At 40.8% G+C, this 18,430-nt stretch overlaps 1 protein-coding gene across 5 annotated transcripts in view; it reads right to left on the bottom strand.

The window, feature by feature from the left end:
- Hs6st2 (heparan sulfate 6-O-sulfotransferase 2) overlaps positions 1-18,430 on the bottom strand; it is a 285,624-nt gene that overhangs the window by 82,592 nt on the left and 184,602 nt on the right. The gene's annotated exons all lie outside the window — the stretch shown is intronic.

The raw sequence follows: 18,430 nt of genomic DNA, 5'->3' as shown, positions 1-18,430 counted from the left end.
ACATTTTAGATCTGCGTGCCCTCTCTACTTGTTCTTCTATACTCTGACTACTCTAAGTCTAGCTTCAGCCTCTATGGACCTGTTCCTGGAATGAGGGTGTGTAAAGATACTCTCTGAGGACTGGATGGCATTTTTTAGGGACTATTGAAATCACTCAACCTTTTGCTGATGCTGAAGTCCTTCTGGGGACAGGGACTCACTATAGAACACAGCACAGGCAGAGCCCAGCCTGGGACCTATGTTAGTAGGATGCCACATATACTGTGTCTACTACAGGCTGCTTAGAGCAGTGGTTCTCAAACCTGTGTGTTATGACCCCCAGCAAGGGTCACATACCAGATATACTTCATTTCAGCTATTTACATTATGACCCATAACGGAAACAAAATTACAGTTATGAAGTAGCACCAAGAATAATTTTACGGTTTGGGGTCACCACAACATGAGGAACTGCAACTAAAGACTGCAGCATCAGGGAGGTTGAGAGCCAGTGACTTAGCGGCAGCAAACAAGCATCTTCTCTCAGACAAAGTCACATCCACACCACACTTCTGAACGACCCAAGGGCAAGGAGTGCAAAGGACTGGAGAAACAACTACAGAAGACGCGAAGGATGTTTCATTCGTCACTTGTACTAGTCATTACTGTAGAAACACAATCTTATGCTTCTCGCTAACTTCCTACTCACTTCTGCCTAGTGGTGAGATGACCACGTCATTCGTCAGCCACAAACGATTCTTTTCTTGTTATCGTTTGAGAAACAATGCCAAATACCTGGGCCCTTGATTGCTGAAGCACCAATCATGTTTTGGAAACAAAAGTCGATCTGATGAGAAAGCTTGCTGCACAGCCCTTTTCAAATATGAATTTTCTTCTCTGCTGGAAAAATCAGTCAGTTCTCAATTGGAGATGCCTGCTCTCAGCTGTTTGCTGTCTGCATTCCTGGCAGACCACCCTCCTTTCTCCTCCCCCCCCCCCCACTCCCACCCTCACACACCAGAATTTAGTAAAATTTTTCCATTTTGGCATCATAAGAGTGCCCTCTAGTGATGATCCAATTAAGAACCTGGGGACCAAGGAATTCTCAGGTTTTGGTGGGAAATGGGTTGTTCTTAACTTTCCTTTGGCAGTCTGAAGGCATTTCTGCAGGACCTACTTATCAATTAAAGCTTTTCCAAAGCAGGGGAATGGGTGTTTTGTAATGGAGTAAGCAAAGCAAAACAAAATGTAGGACCACAAGTCTGAGATCTGATGTCCTGCCTCCTGAGAAATGTCAGCATTCATGATACAGTATACCTGTGGGAGATATCAAGTAAGTGTGAAGATACACACATCACCTGAAATCTAGTAAGTAGTTCCATACATGCCTTAGAGTTCTCTGTATGCAAACATCTGTAGCTGTATGATGGAACCTTGTAGTATGTTTCCTCAATCTGGTCACATGTATACTTTTTCAGCAGAAAAAGAAAGAACCAAGAGTGCCTTAGAAATTTCTCTGAGTGTAACAGACTTGCCATCTGTTGTAAGAAATATATTATATTACATGTAATATAATATAAAATTATTGTAAGTAAGCACATGGGGTTTTTCCTTTCCATTTTGTTTCCAGGCTTAAGAGTTTAGGGGCTGGAAAGTCCACAATGCATGATATTTTACCACTGGTTCAAACCAGCAGAAAGGTTTCCACTGTATCTTTTACAGTCCACCATGCAGAGCACTACAGCTTTATTGCATCCTTAATATTTTATGCCGACATAGACAAAACATTTGGCAAATTGCCAGCATGAAGTATAATTGCTTCATTCATGCTAGCATCTTTAAGCACAGGGACTGTAAAAGGTCCATAACAAGGAATCATTTGGCCATTGCTACAGTAAAGATTGAGATCATTCCCAAGAAATGTTTAGTGAAGTCACTAACATGATCAGACTCATGGGATGGTGCCTTCTAGACATACAGCACTCCTTTCCAGCAGAGGGATGAATGGTCTCTGATGAAGTCAAATCATATTGAGGACCATGGATTTGATGGGAAACTTTATTCAAGCTGGCCCCAAATGAAGAGTTAATGATAAGCTGACATTGAGTGAGCAAGGTAGCAGGATTCCCGCAACTGTGTTTCTGAATCACAGCTCCTCTTTTTGGGTTACTTCAAACTGTCAGTCTTGCTTTTCTCAACGGAACTGGAACCCCTCTGTGATCACCAGTACTTCCTAACCGAAGATATAAGCCAAGTGATTCATAAAATCCCTGTCCAATGTAGCACACCCAACAGTCTTGATGGAAATAAAAGAAAGGAGAAGGGGAGAAGAAGAGAGCAAGAGAAAGCTGCATCATTTTGTTTAGATGTTTCTAAAGATGCAATGCATGGAGCAAGGTACATAAACATTTGAGTAATGGTCTTCATTATTAAAAAAAATACTGTGACAAGGACTTTGTAATAGCACTGTTCTTCTTATCTTCATTTACTCATTTAGTATTTTCTGTGGAAGCTGGGAACTGAGAGATCACGTCTTTCTCCACTTTTAAGAAGGAGAGAGAACAACTAGAAGTCAGGTGAGGCTATGAAATATCAAAGTGTGGCCTCAGAGATGTACTCCTTATGTGTGAAAAACCCAAACCAAACCAAAACAAAACAAAAAAGCCACCAAATCTCTGGGGGTTGTTCTAAAAAATAACTACAAAAATAAAAATCCTTTACAGATTCCATAACCTCCTCAGACTGCACCACTAACCACAGACCAACTCTTTTAATACATGAGCCTGTGGGTAGACATTTCTCATTCAAACCCATAGTACCTGTCAAACGTGAACTACTTTTTTTTTCTTCCTGCTGCTGTGCCACCACCCCCCGAGACCATAAACCCAAATAAACTCTTTACTTTTGTAAGTTGCTTTTGGCCATGGTATTTCATCACACTAAACCAGCAAACAAACAAATGACTAAACAAATGAACGAATAATAGAGCAGGTCTAGTGTTCATAATGAGATTTCCCCTGCACTATCTATGAAAGCATTTCTTCTAAATGACCAATTAACAATTTCATAGACTCTGTGAAAAACTACGACCAAAAATACTCAGTGTGTGGTCCTTCAAAATACCAAGTACAAGGCACATTTGCAGAGTTGACCAGAGAAATACATGGTTGCCAGAGTTACTGGGACCTATCCCTGAATAAGGAAATAGCAACATTCATACTTATCAACTACGATGTAATGAGTACTTACTCTATGCCAGAAACTATATGCTTTACAGGAATTATTGAATCCAGAAAAATAGTCTAAACTTATTGTACAGATAAGAAAACCATAGTTGGGGATGTGGAAATGGCTCAGAGGGAAAACATGCTTGCTTGGCTGGCCTGACAAGCTGAGTTTGAACACTACTTGAGGAAAACAAAAAACAAACAAACAAAAAAAAAAAAACAACACTGTCAAGCTTTCCTCTGACCTCGGCGTGTGCATGTCCACATGCATGAATATGTACACAAACACAAACAAACAAAAATGAAAGCAATTAGAAATACACAAAATTTCAAAAAGGAAACAAAACTATGGCTCAGAGGGACTCGCACAGTAAGGGCACTCTGCACTTGCATCCAGAATCATACATGCTTGTCCCCGAGCTCATTAGCCACTTTGTTGTTGTAACAGAAATTGATTTTTTTTACCCTCACTGCAATGTTGTAAGGTAGATATCATTCTCATTTCCCAGGAAAAATAGATGAGCCTCAGAACACTACTCACTCAAGGTCATATTGCTAATAAGTGAAGCCGCTAGGACAGAAACGTTCAGCCTTACTGCCACGAATACTAGGCCCTGCCTGTTAGACTCTGTGCTTGTTGCCTCAGTGTGGCCTTGCTATTGAAAGGGTCACTGTGGATAATCATACTAGGCATAACACACTTCCACTGAGATCTGCGGACAGCAAACTCCAGAGTGCTTCCATGTATGCTCCTCTTCAAGTTTCTCAAGGGACTATTTTTCATTTTGAATTCCAGGATAGAGTGCAAACCACTTGAACACAAGGGTACTAAATGAGAACGCGGTGTAAATCTTCCCCCGAGCTTTGCTGCGCCTTACACATAAATCAAGTGGCTATGGGTGGGCCAGGTTCCTTCAGGGAAAGAGAATTGGCAGGCAGATCAGGTCTCTCTGGAACAGTGGAGAGGAGAGCTGCCTTTTTCTACTGTTCCTTTATTTTTATCAATGCAGAAATATGACTATAATGAAGAGACACAGTGTAGAAATGTAAGGCAGGGATATAAAAGTACAGAGGGAGGGGGCTAGAAGAAGACTGTGTGCCTCATTCTAAAAGGGTCTGTGTGATTATTGTGGGAAGAAGATGAGTTTGATGCCTTGAAAAATAATATGTATTTGTACCAAATGGTAGAGCCCATCCTTGAGCATGGTGAACCAGGCCATGCATGAAACAAGATGGTATTCTAAAGAGACCATCAAATTGAAACTCTTCATTTGTATCCTCTAAGAGAGAAAGGGGTCAATAATGGGTCATAGAATTAAGCATGGGCCCCAAATCTAGCCCTTGCACTTTTAATTTAGGAGTTTAAAAACACTCTTATTTTCTCTTAAAAAGACAAGAAAAATCTCTAGTAATACCTGCAAGAGGGAAGGATGGGAGCAAAAAGGCCAGGGAGAAGCCAGTAGCAGAGGTTGCAGAATAAAGACTAGGCTTTCTCTTCCAGTAATAACTATAAAATGCTCTTTCCAATCTTCTGCTCAGGCCAGGAAACTGAGCCTTGATGAGATGAAGCCCCTTGCCCATTGTCACTCAGTGAACAGAGAAGGGAGGCTCCAGGTTGATCTCATCCCAAAGGCTAAAGGGCTTTTCACACAAACAGTGTGGAACGACCTCATTTTTCTTCACCTACATTCCTAGTACAAAAGAGGCGCCTCCATGTTGAAGTTTTGTCTGCTTGATTTTGCAATCATTGTAATGAACCTGAACTCTCATCTGCAAGCCTAAATCAGCCTAAATCCAATGAAGCCTTCTATAGTGCCTTGCTTTCAACCTTTTAAGAACCCTTTGGCTGTCCTTGCTCTCTGTTCGCATGGAAAACATGTCATCAGAACAGCCTGTCAAGTAAAGGGCTTTGTAATCACCCCGTGGATTCTGGTTTGCCACCTCAGGCTTTAGTGGCCACCTTCTCTGGGACATAAGAGATGTTGATCACAGAATCCAAGCTGCCAGCTAGTGGGGATGATGCTGTGGGAGCTTCTTCATACTGAAAGTCAAGGAGATAGAGTATCTCTGCATCCAGAGAGAGATACTTCCTGAATGTCTCCACACATATCGACCCCAGGAGTCTGACCCACATTCTTACATGGTGGCCCTGAACGAGTATATCAGAGTCCGATAAATACTAAAAATCTAAGCACTAAGAACAGAAGAAAATTGATATTCTTTACTTAGATTTGGACTTGCCAAGTTGCTAATTAGAGAAATGGCCCATCACTAGGCTTGTTCTTTCTTCCTTATCAAAATGGGGAGTGTTCTCTATATACCAAAGTAAAAGCAGAAATCAGCAGGCAGCTGCTTTTGTGAAAATCAAATAGTGGTTGCCCACTGACATGTATTGCAACCAATCTCTAGCTGCCCAACTTTTGACAGTGTCCCTTCACACTCTGGCTTTAAGCTACTCTGCCCCTACCCCCTCATCAGGTGGGTAATGATCTGGAAACACACGAGAGTTTCTCCTGTAAAGGAAGCCCCATTTAAACGACCCCTTTTCTAGAGAAGCCCTTCACTACATGTGCTTTATGCTTTATATGGTCACCCCTCAAAACCACAGGCATATCTTCCTTTGAGTCAAATGGTCATACCTCCAAATTCCAGGCATATCTCCCTTTGATTCAAAATGTATCCTTTACTCCTCTGAGAAATGTGTTTACCATTTTCATTTTATATTCAACCCACGTGTTTGAATTGTACAATTTAGTGGTTTTCAGTGTGCTCACAGAAATGTACAACCATCATTGAAAACATTTGATCATTTCCAAAATAAATCCTTGACATTTTAGATCTAGCTGTCTTATCCACTTGTTCTCCCAGACCATGACTGCCATATATGTAGTTCTAGTCTCTATGGATTTGTCCTTTTGGGACATTTCAAATGAAAACATTCATATAGTAGTAGTTGTCATTTGTGACTAGCCTTTTCCAATTAGCACATTATTTTCAAGGTTCATCTGTGTTGTGTATCATATCTGTCCCTTCCTTTTCATAACCAACATGTTCCATTACACCCATATCCAATTTTTTTAAGAAGTGAAATGCATTGAAATAATTTTATCTCCACTCCCTAAGTCCACATTCATATCCTGTGGTACAATTATTACTAGCACTATGATTATAGAGATGAATGAGAAATACAATGGACACATTTATTCATTCATCCATTCTTGCATTCATCAAAAACTCTATTTAGTGCCTTTTAGGTGCTAGAAAAGTATAAGCACATGGAATGCAAGACTGAGTTAAACATGACTGATGTCTTCTATGACTTCACAGTGAAGCTAGGAATATGGAAAACCATGCATTATATATGCTAGTTCCATCAGACATAATTACCAAAAACACCTCTAAACTATGGTGTGTCCATTTGCCATTCACAGCTCAGAACTGGGTTCCTAATTCCATCAGCATTAATGAGGGAAAGCAGCCAAAGCAGAGCCAAAGTCAGGAGTTCAAGTGGGCTTTATGCATGTTTTGCATTTTAAATTATTTTTTCATTTATTTATTTATTGTTGTTTTTGTAACTGAATTGTTTTTTTTTTTACAATCCATTCATTTTGTATCATATCCCATCTGAAGCCAACTCCCTCAACTCCTCTGTCCCACCCTCCCTCCATCTTCCCCCCCCCCATCGTCTTTCCCCTAGTCCACTGAAAGGGGGAATTCTCTTCTGCCATCTGCCCATAGCTTATCAAGACTCATCAGACTGCTTGGATCCTCTTCCTCTGTGGCCTGGGAAAGCCACATAGCCAGCAGCAAGTGGTCAAAGAGCAGGGAATCAAGTTCATGACAAAGATATCCCCTGCTCCCCTTTCTTGGGACCCACATGGAGACTGAGCTGCCAATTGGCTACATCTGAGCAGGGGGTCTAGGTCCTCTCCATGCATGGTTGATGCATCACTCTCTGCAGGACCTCCTGGGCTCTGGTTTTTTAGCTTTCTTGTTCTCCTTGTGGGGCTACTGTACAGCTTTATTTGTAATAGCCAGAATCTGGAAAAAATCCAAATGTCCCTTAATGGAGGAATGGATATAGAAATTATGGCACATTTACATAATGGAATACTACTCAGCTATTAAAAACAAGGAAATCATGAAATTTGAAGGCAAATGGTGGGAACTAGAAAAGATCATCCTGAGAGAGGTAACCCAGAACCAGAAAGATATATATGGTATACACTCACCTATTAATGGATATTAGCTGTATAATGTAGAATAGCTGTACTAAAAATCTACAGACCTAAGGAAGCTAAACAACAAGGAAGACTCTAGGATGTTTAAATCTCATTCAGAATGGCAAACAGAATAGACACCAGAAGTGGTGGAAGAGAGGAAACAGGATGGGAGCCTATTATACAGGGTCCTCTGAAAGGATTCACCCAACAGGAGATTGAGGCAGATGCTGAGACTAACAGTCAAACTCTGGGCAGAGCGCAGGGAGTCTTATGGAAGAAGAGGGAGAAGATAGAAGGACACATTTTGCATATTTAAAGTGAGGTGAATCAGTGCAATATAAGATAAATGATTTAAAGTGTAGAATTCAGTGGAATTTATAATTTATTGTGAAATCATCACCTCTATCTACCTTCAAAACGTTTTGTTCACCTCAAGAGAAACCATGTACCCATTAAGCAGTTATTCCATGTCTCCCTCCCCTCAGTGCATGACAATCACAAATATATTTTCTGTCTATATGGATTTGCCTGCTGAGATGATTCATATAAGTGAAATAGAATGGAGCCTTTAAAACCCTGCCATATCTCACTACTCTGCATAATGTTTTTGAGATCGGTTTGCATTATAGCAGATATCAAAATTCTGATCCTTTTTATGGTTGAACAATATCCTGTGGAATGGATACACCACATTTTGCTTATCAATTCACCTGTTTCTGGGTATTTGGGTTGTTTCTGTTTTGCGCAGTCTCAATTCATGCCACAATTCATATACAGGTTGCTTTGTAGACATGTTTTCATTTCTCTTAGATTTATACCTAAGAGCAGAACATTGAATCATATGGTAATGGCATATTTTATCTCTTGAGAAACTCCCAAAACTTTGCTGCATCAGGTTGTAGAGGGTTTCAGTTTCTCCCTGAGTTTCAGCTTTATTTTTAACTTCCAGAGAAGAAGTCCATTAAATTGGAGGCACCCAATTAGCCCAAATGATTGGTTGTAATGCCAGACATTTGGATCTGGTCCTCAGGCCAGCAGGAGAAACAAAGCAAACAAGGACAAAATGAGAATAGAAGGCCTCCTCTCCTCCAAAGCTCAGGGAGCATCTTCTGTGCATGCTCACAGACCAAAGGTCAGAGCTAGCAGGTCCAATTGATTGGACTTGAACAACATTTTTTTCAGCAATTGTGGAAACAATTTTGAACAACATCCATCTCAGCAGAGCACCTAGAGGGAGACATTCTCAACTGTAAGAACCAAGGCCAGATAATCCCAGGTGATTTTATGCAAGACACGTCATGAAATCAATACTGACTCTGATGAGAAGGGAAAGAAAGGTGCTGCCTTCTCCCTTCCCAGAGAACTTCGAAATTTCAATGGGCTCGGCACGCTATTATAGCCCATGGTATTTGACACAGGTTCCCATTGCTTGGAATAAAGGTCTGCTGGGGATCTAGGAAATAAATAATAATGATGAATAGCTAGCTCTCAAGATGATGGCATGTGAGTATATCACTGAAAGTTGCCCTTATGGCCTGTCTCTCTCCCTCAGTGATCAGACAGCTGGATGGCTACGGAATCCAGAATGAAGGCTATATCTCTCTGGGGGCAGCTCAGCCTCATTCTACAATGCCATTAAATCATTGAAGCCATTCCATACTATTTTCAGGCACTGAAACTGTCACTGTGAGGATGACATACCTCTCACTATCCAGGAAGGGCTGAGGCACAATCCTGAAGTCTCCCCCCAACCACCCAACATGTTAAGAGGAAAGTTAGGGAAGCCTAGAGGTAGAGGCTTGATGATCCTGATTAGTTTCAAAATCCTTAATTTTCAATTACCTGAGATTTGATGTGTGATTCTGAGCTTATATTAGTAGAGTAATTTATTTTGCTGTGCATGTGTTTTTCACTCAGAAGTTAATTGTGGGTGTCATTCCTCAGGGAATCATTCCTTTTTAGGCTAGGCCGCTGGACCAGAGAACCCCTAGAATATGTCTGTCTTGCCCCTGCTTTCAGTATTGGGACATATGTCTGTGTAAGGCTACATTCTCTTCATATATTCCAACTCAAACAACTTATAACACATCAGATCAAATAATGTTTATGTGAAAATCTGTAAACATTCTATGAAGCCAAACATCGGGCATTTGTGAAATGTAAAATAGTAACTTTTGCTAATAAGATTTGCTTTTCAAATCAGTTTTTCATACAACTAGTCTCTGTGTTATTTAATAGGCACGCTAGTCTTATTTTAAGTGCATTTAAAACAGGTCTTTTGAATTTTCAGTTTTAATTTCTAGCATAGTCAAAATTAATAGTTATATCCCATATAAGAAAAAAAAACAATTTGGAGTACTTAATAATTTGAGGGAAAAATAAAGGAGTACTGAGGCTGAAAAATGTGAGAACTACTGATAACAAACTATTTTTCTTTAATTTTCTACATAGCACAGGCTGGACTCAAATTTGTTATCCTCCTGCTTAAAGCTCCTGAGTGCTACTGATTATATGTATGCAGAATCATGCCCAAAACTAGAACATAATGTGAATGGGAGTTGTGTCCTGAAGCATTGAAATTTTGAGTGGTATGTTACAGGAACTGAAGGCAGTCATCAGTCTTCCTGTTTGGAATTATGAGGGGGAGGCAAGTTTGAAAATGAGTAATGGATAATGGGCGGAGATTCTCTTCTGGCTACTTCTTGCTAACACTGGGGGAGCTGTAGGGAAGTTAAAATGCTGAAATGTTGGCCAAGTCCAGGAAGAACAGGTTGTTTGATGCTGTTCAGGGTCTTTGAGATCATCAGTAGCTGGGAGGGAAACTGCAGGTCCAGTTTGACAAAGTTTACGAAGTTAGACTGGAACACCTGTGGTAGCTGCTTTGGCGTTGTTGTGGCTGTAGGAAACACCTGGGTCTGGCAGGATACCGGAACATATATATATATATATATGCAAAAGACAAAGTTAAGTAGTTTATGGAGAAAATTTCTTTAGGTGTACATTTAAAACTTTTGGGAGAGCGAAGGTTTGGATTAAAGAAGAGACTTGAACATGGGAATCTCTATTTTTACTCGAGGGAGCCTCCATTTACCCAATCACAGGCAGTAATTAAAACGGTTTAATTTTGGATATGTCATCTAAGGAAATTGAGGCCAAGTTTGGTTACAGAGGTGTGTAAGCTTACAGGCCCTTAAAGTGGGCACTAGGTGTTGATATCTGAAATTTTCCAGAAGACATCCCAGAGGAGAATCTGGAAGAATGGACTAATGGACTATTTCCATTGGATGGGTAGGAGTCAGTGACCTGTCAATGTATCCCAAGAACAAGGTTTGACTCAGTAGATTAGTATGGTACAATCTGTTCCAACAGCTCATCAGCGTTGACCAGAGACTAAGGGCACAGTTGCCCGGAGCAGACATGGGGTTTACCTACCTAGGATTTTATAGACAAGTGAGAGAGGGAGGGAGCAAAACAGTGCTGGTAGACAGAAAATCTTACCCAGGGGAGAAGGTCCTTGATGAAGGGTTTGGATCTAGAGTCCAATCCCTTCATTGTAGAGACCATGGAACTTAAGGAAGGGTTATGGGTATGTAAGTCAAGAATAGCTGGAGGCACATCTGGATCTTTAATGGGCTTTGTAACTGGCTGCCACAAAAGTAACACTGCATAGAACTGTGCTGAGAATATCTGTGCCTTGTGAAGTAAAAATCAAGCCACCGCCACACTCTTCATGCTTCTACTCTATAAGCATGTTGGGTCTGCATGCTCGGCATTTGCTAAACTGGCCTAAGTATGCAGGCAATAGTCTGTCCTTGCTCCTTTACCAGATTTATGTTACTTATCTTTTTCAATCAGGACAGCCCTATTCTCCCCAAGACAAATAATTCAACCCAGTACTGCCATTTTTAGATGTCTTGTAAGCAGCAGGCTACCCACCAGAGAAAGTATTTTTTGAAAAGCCAGGAATCAGTTAATTTAATCGGGCCCCTGTATGGTTCAAGAAAAGTTCACATGGCTGACAACTGGAAAGTTGTCTTGTCAGCTTGCCATATGGTGACTCCATAGTGTGTCTTGTGCCCACCAATTTCTCACCCAGCACGAACATCTCCCTCACACACAACTCCAGAAAGACTCTGCTGAGAAGAAACACATTGAAAGCACCTTTGGCTAATTCCAGTATCACTAGAGTAGTAGCAACAGGACAGAGGAGGCTTGAAATAGTCTCCAGGAACTGCTCACTTGTGTCTCAGAATAGTAGAGGTGGAATGGCAAAAAAAAAAAAAAAAAAAAAAAAATCACCAGTCAAAATGCTAAGCTAGAACTACACATCAGAACCATCTGGCTGGGAAATAAAAGAAATCATACCTACAGAGCTCTGTCCCACTCCCCCCCCCCCCGTGTGTGTGTGTGTGTGTGTGTGTGTGTGTGTGTGTTGTACACACATACAGTCTTGGGAAACCAGTGAGTACCAAACATTCTTACTTTGTAGTCAGAGAAATTAAGAGAGGGGGAAAATATTTGCCTTAGGGCATACTGATTGTTCAAGAAACAGCTGGAATGTGAACCCAAGTCATCAGAATGCTAGTCCCATTCTCTTTCCACAATAGCACACTGTGGCATGGCTAAGAGGAAAACTCATGTACGCACATATGTGTGTGTTGTGCAAGTATATAAGGGGGGTGGGATAAAGTGTATTTAGAAGCAACCACTCAATTTTTTATTTGATTCATGTGTTACATTTTAATTCCTCATCTTTTCTTCTAACGTGGCCATGAAATTCCAGCCTCTCAATTTACAGAGGAGGAACCTAGGGACAAGATGGAGAAGGGAATTGTTCTGGTTCAGATTTAAGATCCTGATCTTCCTGCTTTTCCTGTCTGTGTTCCTCCCACCACATTTTCACACCTTAGTCACATCCTGAGAGAAATATATGGTTACCGATAGCATTTCATTAGTATTCCTCCTACTGAGAGGCGAGCATTGTTAGAAGGCAGCACACTACCAGATTCTATCACATCAGCCTGCACTGGAAACTGTGCTGTCTGATTATTTCTAATATAAGTTCAAATTTCAGGGTTTCCCTGGAAATATCTGGGAAGCCAGCACTATTAACGCAGACAAATGACTCGAAAACTAAAAGAGTAGTGTTGTCATGAAATAAATTATTTGCATAGGTGGGACTTCTTCCTTAATTAGACTATTTTAAAGTTACAATTTGTTTTCTGGCCTTTGTGAATAATTAAATATAGATGTTCTTGGAGCTTAATGTCAGTTTAAATTTCATCCCTTTGAAAGCAATTTGTTTGCATGTTCAATGAACAAAACATTTCTTATAGGTTTCAAAGACTGAGACTTATGCATCATGAATCAAGGTTGTCTTTAGCAATGCTAAAAAGGTCAGGCAATGCAGGCTTCTAATTCTACTGTAGCCATCCTCTAAACGTGAAAAATTAAGCTTCTGGTAAGCATAAATACAAAGATTACTTATTTTCTTTAGGAAGCATGTATAAGAAAATACAATTAATCTTACATCGGTGCCCAGTGCTTACACAGAGCGAGGTAAATGATGCCCATTATGTCCTTTTGGATCAAGTAACTTGGAGGGAAATTTGATTTTCTTTCAAAAGCTCGGTTTCCTTATATTCCATACAAATATACTTATAAAGTTCTTTCTGTTATGACAGGATACTTCAGAAAAAGGGCTAGCCCTGTAGGTGACATTAAAGGCTGTTGATTTGTCTTAGCAAGTGGTTCATAAGGCTTGAGATCTCTTGGGTCAGGCAATCAACAAACACTTATCCTATCAGTTCTTAGAAAACCTTCTCCCTCTGCCTTTTCTTGCTGTCCTCTACTATGAGAAAATTGTCAAGTGTCCTAGCCCCCTTTCCCTCAGTGTCGAGGTTAGTCCCATTCTATAGGGAGCTGTGTAGTTCAAGGAATTTGTTCTTCTTGCATAGCTTTTGGTTCCTTGGGATACTCAGCATGCTTTTCTTCTTCTATCTGACAAGTGAGCCTGTTGGCCGCTCTTTCTGACATGTCATAAACCTGACTAATCAGGAACTGCTTTCTTTTGCCTGTGTTTTTTCTTTTTTCTTATTCTTTTCTTTCTTTCTTTTTTTTTTTTTCTTGTCTTGCTTTGTTTTGATTTTTGTGTTTTGAAACAGGGTTTTTCTGTGTAGCCTTGACTGTCCTAGAACTCACTCTGACCAGGCTGGCCTCAAACTCAGAGACCTGCCTGCCTCTGCCCCCTGAAATATACATAAATATGTATATTTATATATTTATATGTATATGGGATCAAAGGTGTGCACCACCACTTCCAAGCTACCTTTGCCTCTTAAAATCAGCAAAGAAGAGTTTTAGAAGTTACCTCATAGACATTTGCCAATGTCATATCTTTGTTTAAATCTGAGCTTTTCACATTTACAGAACTTTTTTTGATTTTAACTTTTTCAGTTTATTCATTATATATCCTGATTGAAGCCTCCTCCCTCAACTTCTCCCAGTCCCACTGTCACTCCCTCTTCCCTCTATTCCTTTCTCCTAGTCCACTGAAAAGGAGAGTTCTCCTCTTTGCCACCTGCCCATCGTTTTTCAAGTCTGCCTGGATCCTCTTCCTCTGTGGGCTGATAAGGCTGCATCACCAGGGGCAAGTGATCAAAGAGCAGGCAACCAAGTTCATGACAGAGGCAGCACCTGCTGCCCTTACTTGGGGATCCACATGGAGACTGAGCTGCCAATTGGATACATCTGAGCAGAAGGTCTAGGTCTTCTCCATGCATGGTCCTTGGTTGGTACAACAGTCTCTACAGGACACCCTGGACTCAGATGTTTTAGCTTTCTTGGTCTCCTTGATGGGCTCCACATGGAAATCATGAAATTTGCAGACAAATGGAGGGCACTAAAAAGATCATCCTGGATGAGGTAACCCAGAAACAGAAAGATATGCCTGCTATACACTCACTTATAAGCAGATACTAGACACATAATATAGGATAGCCATACTAAAATCTACAGACCTAAAGAAGCTAATAAGGAGGACCCTAGAGAGGATGTTTAAAACTCATTCAGAATGACAAACATTATAGACACCAGAATCAGCGGTAGAAAGGAAACAAGATGGGAGTCTACCATAGAAGGTCCTCTGAAAGTCTCCACCCAACAGGGGATCAAAACAGATGAGACTCACAGTCAAACTTTGGGCAGAGTGCAGGGAATCTTATGAAAGAATAGATGGGTGGGGATAGAGGGATACAGAAATTCTTGTAGACATGTATTGAAATTATTGTTGGCTTTGAATTTCAAAAATAGGAAAATGGGATCAAGAACAGTAAAAATCCATACCAGAAAAACTAGACATGACTTAATGGTAAAAATGGAAACATCTAGAGAGTATCAGCACTGGATCTGGCCTGGCGTGAAGTGATAGGCTCCAGATAAATGCTTTATGGCCTTTTCTAATTTAATCCTAACAATCAAACCTTAAAAATATGATTATCTCCATTTCGCAGTTGACACAGAACAATTAGAAACTTGTATCAGTCATTTGCTTCTAGCCCATAATAACAGATAGGGACATACAGAGGAAGGTGGGTCTCTGTGAGTTCAAGGCCAGCCTGGTCTATAAAGTGAGTCTAGGACAGTCAAGGCTACACAGAGAAACCTTGTCCTGAAAAAAAAATAAATAAAAGAAAGACACAGCATAAACGTGTATTGAACAAGCACTTGAATTGATTTTTCTAGTTCTGTCACTGAGGATGAAAACATTTTCATCAAGAAAACTTGTATTATGTTCATTTCTTCTCTCCATGCTGGGATTTTGTTTAGAATGAGATACCCATGATTTTGTGTATGCTGTCACCTCTAAGAGTATATAGGTAACACAAATTGGACTTGATAGCTTTTTGCTAATATCATAAAAAGAGACAAACATTTTGGTGGGTAGGGTAGGAGGAGTATCAAATCTGGAGGGAGCTGGAAGTGAATTTGGTCAAAATACAGAGTATGAAAGTCACAAAGAACAAACAACAGTGCTTTCATGATAAATCATTCACCGTTACATAGCCTAACATCTGCTAGAGAACACTTTCTGTGACTCTCAAGAAGAAATACGAATTGCTTTTGTGAGAACTTACTAGCCATATTAAGCATAATGGGAGATATCTCCACAAGATTGAGCTACTGTGTGGTTGCAAGCACACATTAAACTGTATTTGTGACTTTTCCCCATATCATGTCCTCCTATTAACTGTTAGCTCTTACCCCTTTTTAGCAGCATGGTAGGGAGAGAGATGGCCTGGAACTGGGGCAGGAATAAAATTTTGCAAGTTGTTTTATCTGCCACAATACATGTCCCACTCCTGACACCAGAATCATCAAATTGTTTTCCTGAATCATTTCACAGAATCCCTCAGGTCAGTGCTAGGAAAAAGTCAAGCCTGCTGAAGGGCCAAGCACAGCTGTTTGGCATTTCTCTGGCTAGGATATGTTGTGCTCTGCACAGGGTTAGTGGGAGGAAAGGCACCAAATTCAGGACAGGGAAGTGCCAGCTTCAACAGCCAGCAGATTAGGCACAGGAAGGCTGTGAAAGCCTCCTGCACAGCTGAGAGATCCTTTCCTGGAAGTAGGCTTGCCTTTGACCAGGCAAGGCAGCAGTCAAAGCCTACAGTGTCCTCAGACCCACTGGCTGTGTTCTCAGCTAACCCTTGCACCTACGCCAGGGCAGGATTCTGTCCTAGTCTTGGCCTGGACTGGCAGCTTTTAGCTAATAACCTCCCTCACAGAACATGGTGTCTTGAGTGACTCCTTATTGTTTTTTGTTTGTTTGTTTGTTTGTATGTTTTGTTTTGTTTTTTGGCCAAGTCTTCCTTCCAAGTGGGTTCCTCTTGCTTCCTCAGCTAGGGTGAAAATTTTGTGATTTCCTTGCCCTTCTTCACAGAACCTGAGATGGGATGGAGAACAGGGGTCATCTCTTTGGGCAAAGACAACTCTCAGTGGACTGAATCGTGGCTTGTTTTACCTAAGTCACAGATGCCCTCCCAAGGTCAAACAAAATTATCTTCCTGCTTGTTGCTTCCTCCTGACATTGCCTAATTCGAATGGGTCTGAGACTAGACCTTGCAGTGGCCACGTACAAATGCTTTCTGTAGGTAGAGCTGCAGAACTACGGGGGAAGAATGGGACAAGGCTGCTGACAGCTATAACGGAAACTCTGCATTTTCCTACCAGCGGTTAACCTACTGTGTCACATCTCTTAGGAAACCAAAGAAACACAGTAACTGCCCTGACACTGAAGTCGTGTTACAGAAAATGATTTTGTAGAGCAAAGCTATCTTATGCTGGCTATTTTATGCATTATTGAACAACCAGCAGTTCATGAAAACAATGTTTCATAAATACAGTTACAGGTTTCCCAGTGGAGACTGGTGGGATTTGCAGCAGAAAGAATCAAATAATTCGATTTTTCGTTCTCACCAGAGTTCTTGCTATATTTGACCAAACTGGGCATCAACCTTACTGGGCATATCTCGCAGAGACCCAAAGGTGCCATAGGAAAGAACTTGAGCTACAACAGACTGGCATAAGGTCAATTAAAATAAGATACTAGATATGGTGGAGACTCACTGCGAACATCAGCCTGGCTATCAAGGAACCTGGTGTTTTGATACAATAGACCCTAGATGTACTTCAATGTCTTTTGAAACTCTAACTTTGTAACTCTGGAATATACGTTTTTCATACTTCCATTGGTGGCCACCAGTCATATGAGTTTGTATAGCATCCTCCTAGACCAGTTTTAAATTTTCTGTCGTGTTTTTCTGACTATAAATTTAAAAGTGAAGGCATAGATGAGGTGAAATTTGGTTCCATGCTCAGCATTGCAAAAACTATTGCAAAAAAGTTACTACAAACTCATTATGAAAAAAGAATGTAGAACAGTATGAGGAAAATATTGAAATCACCAACAATTCTCTATTGTAGAGGTGATTGCTATTTACATATTATATCAGTTCAGTCATGGTCTATGTATTTTACTGTTTTTTAAAGTCTGAGATACTCAAGTGACAGCACATGCTGGTTACGGTGTGGAGAAAGGGGAACCCTCCTCCCTTGCTGGTGGGAGTGTAAACTTGTACAACCACTTTGGAAATCAATCTGGTGCTTTCTCAGGAAACTGGGAATAAGACTACCTCAAGATCATGCTATACCACTCCTGGGCATATACCGAAAAGATGGTCATTCAACATGGACATTTGTTCAACTATGTTCATAGCAGCTTTGCTTCTAATAGCCAGAATCTGGAAACAACCTAGGTGTCTCTCAATGGAGGAATGGGTACAGAAATTGTGATATATCTACACAATGAAATACCACTCAGCTACTAAAAACATGGAAATTATGAAATCTGCAGGCAAATGGATGGAACTGGAAGAGATCATCCTGAGTGAGGTAACCTAGAACCAGAAAGACATGCACGGTATACACTTACTTATAAGCGGACATTAGCCATATAATATAGGATAACCACACTAAACTCTACAGACATAAAGACGCTAAACAAAAAGGAGGACCCTAGGATGGATGCTTAATTTAGAATGTTAAACAGGATAGACACTAGAAGCGGTGGAAGAGAGAAAATAGAACAGGAGCCTACCATAGAGGGGACTGAAGCAGATACCAAGACTCAACAGCCAAACTTTGGGCAGAGTACAATGAGTCTTATGCAAGAAGCAGGGGAGAGAAGGACCTGTAGTGGACAGGAGCTCCACAAAGAGACCAATAAAGCCAAAAATCTGGGCCCAGGGGGTCCTGCAGAGACTGATGCACCAACCAAGGACTATGCATGGAGAGGACCTAGACCTCGTGCTCAGGTGTAGCTGATTGGCAGCTCCATCTCCATGTGGGTTCCAGAGTAAGGGGAGTAAAGGTTGCCTATGACATGAACTCTGTTGCCTGCTCTTTGATCACTTCCCCCTTGTAGTTCAGCCTTGCCAGGACACA

The sequence above is a fragment of the Meriones unguiculatus genome, chromosome X (assembly GCF_030254825.1).
Source record: "Meriones unguiculatus strain TT.TT164.6M chromosome X, Bangor_MerUng_6.1, whole genome shotgun sequence".
In the NCBI taxonomy this organism is placed as follows: domain Eukaryota; kingdom Metazoa; phylum Chordata; class Mammalia; order Rodentia; family Muridae; genus Meriones; species Meriones unguiculatus.
Note: the sequence above shows the minus strand (reverse complement) of the source record. Positions and strands in the feature narration are given on the sequence as shown.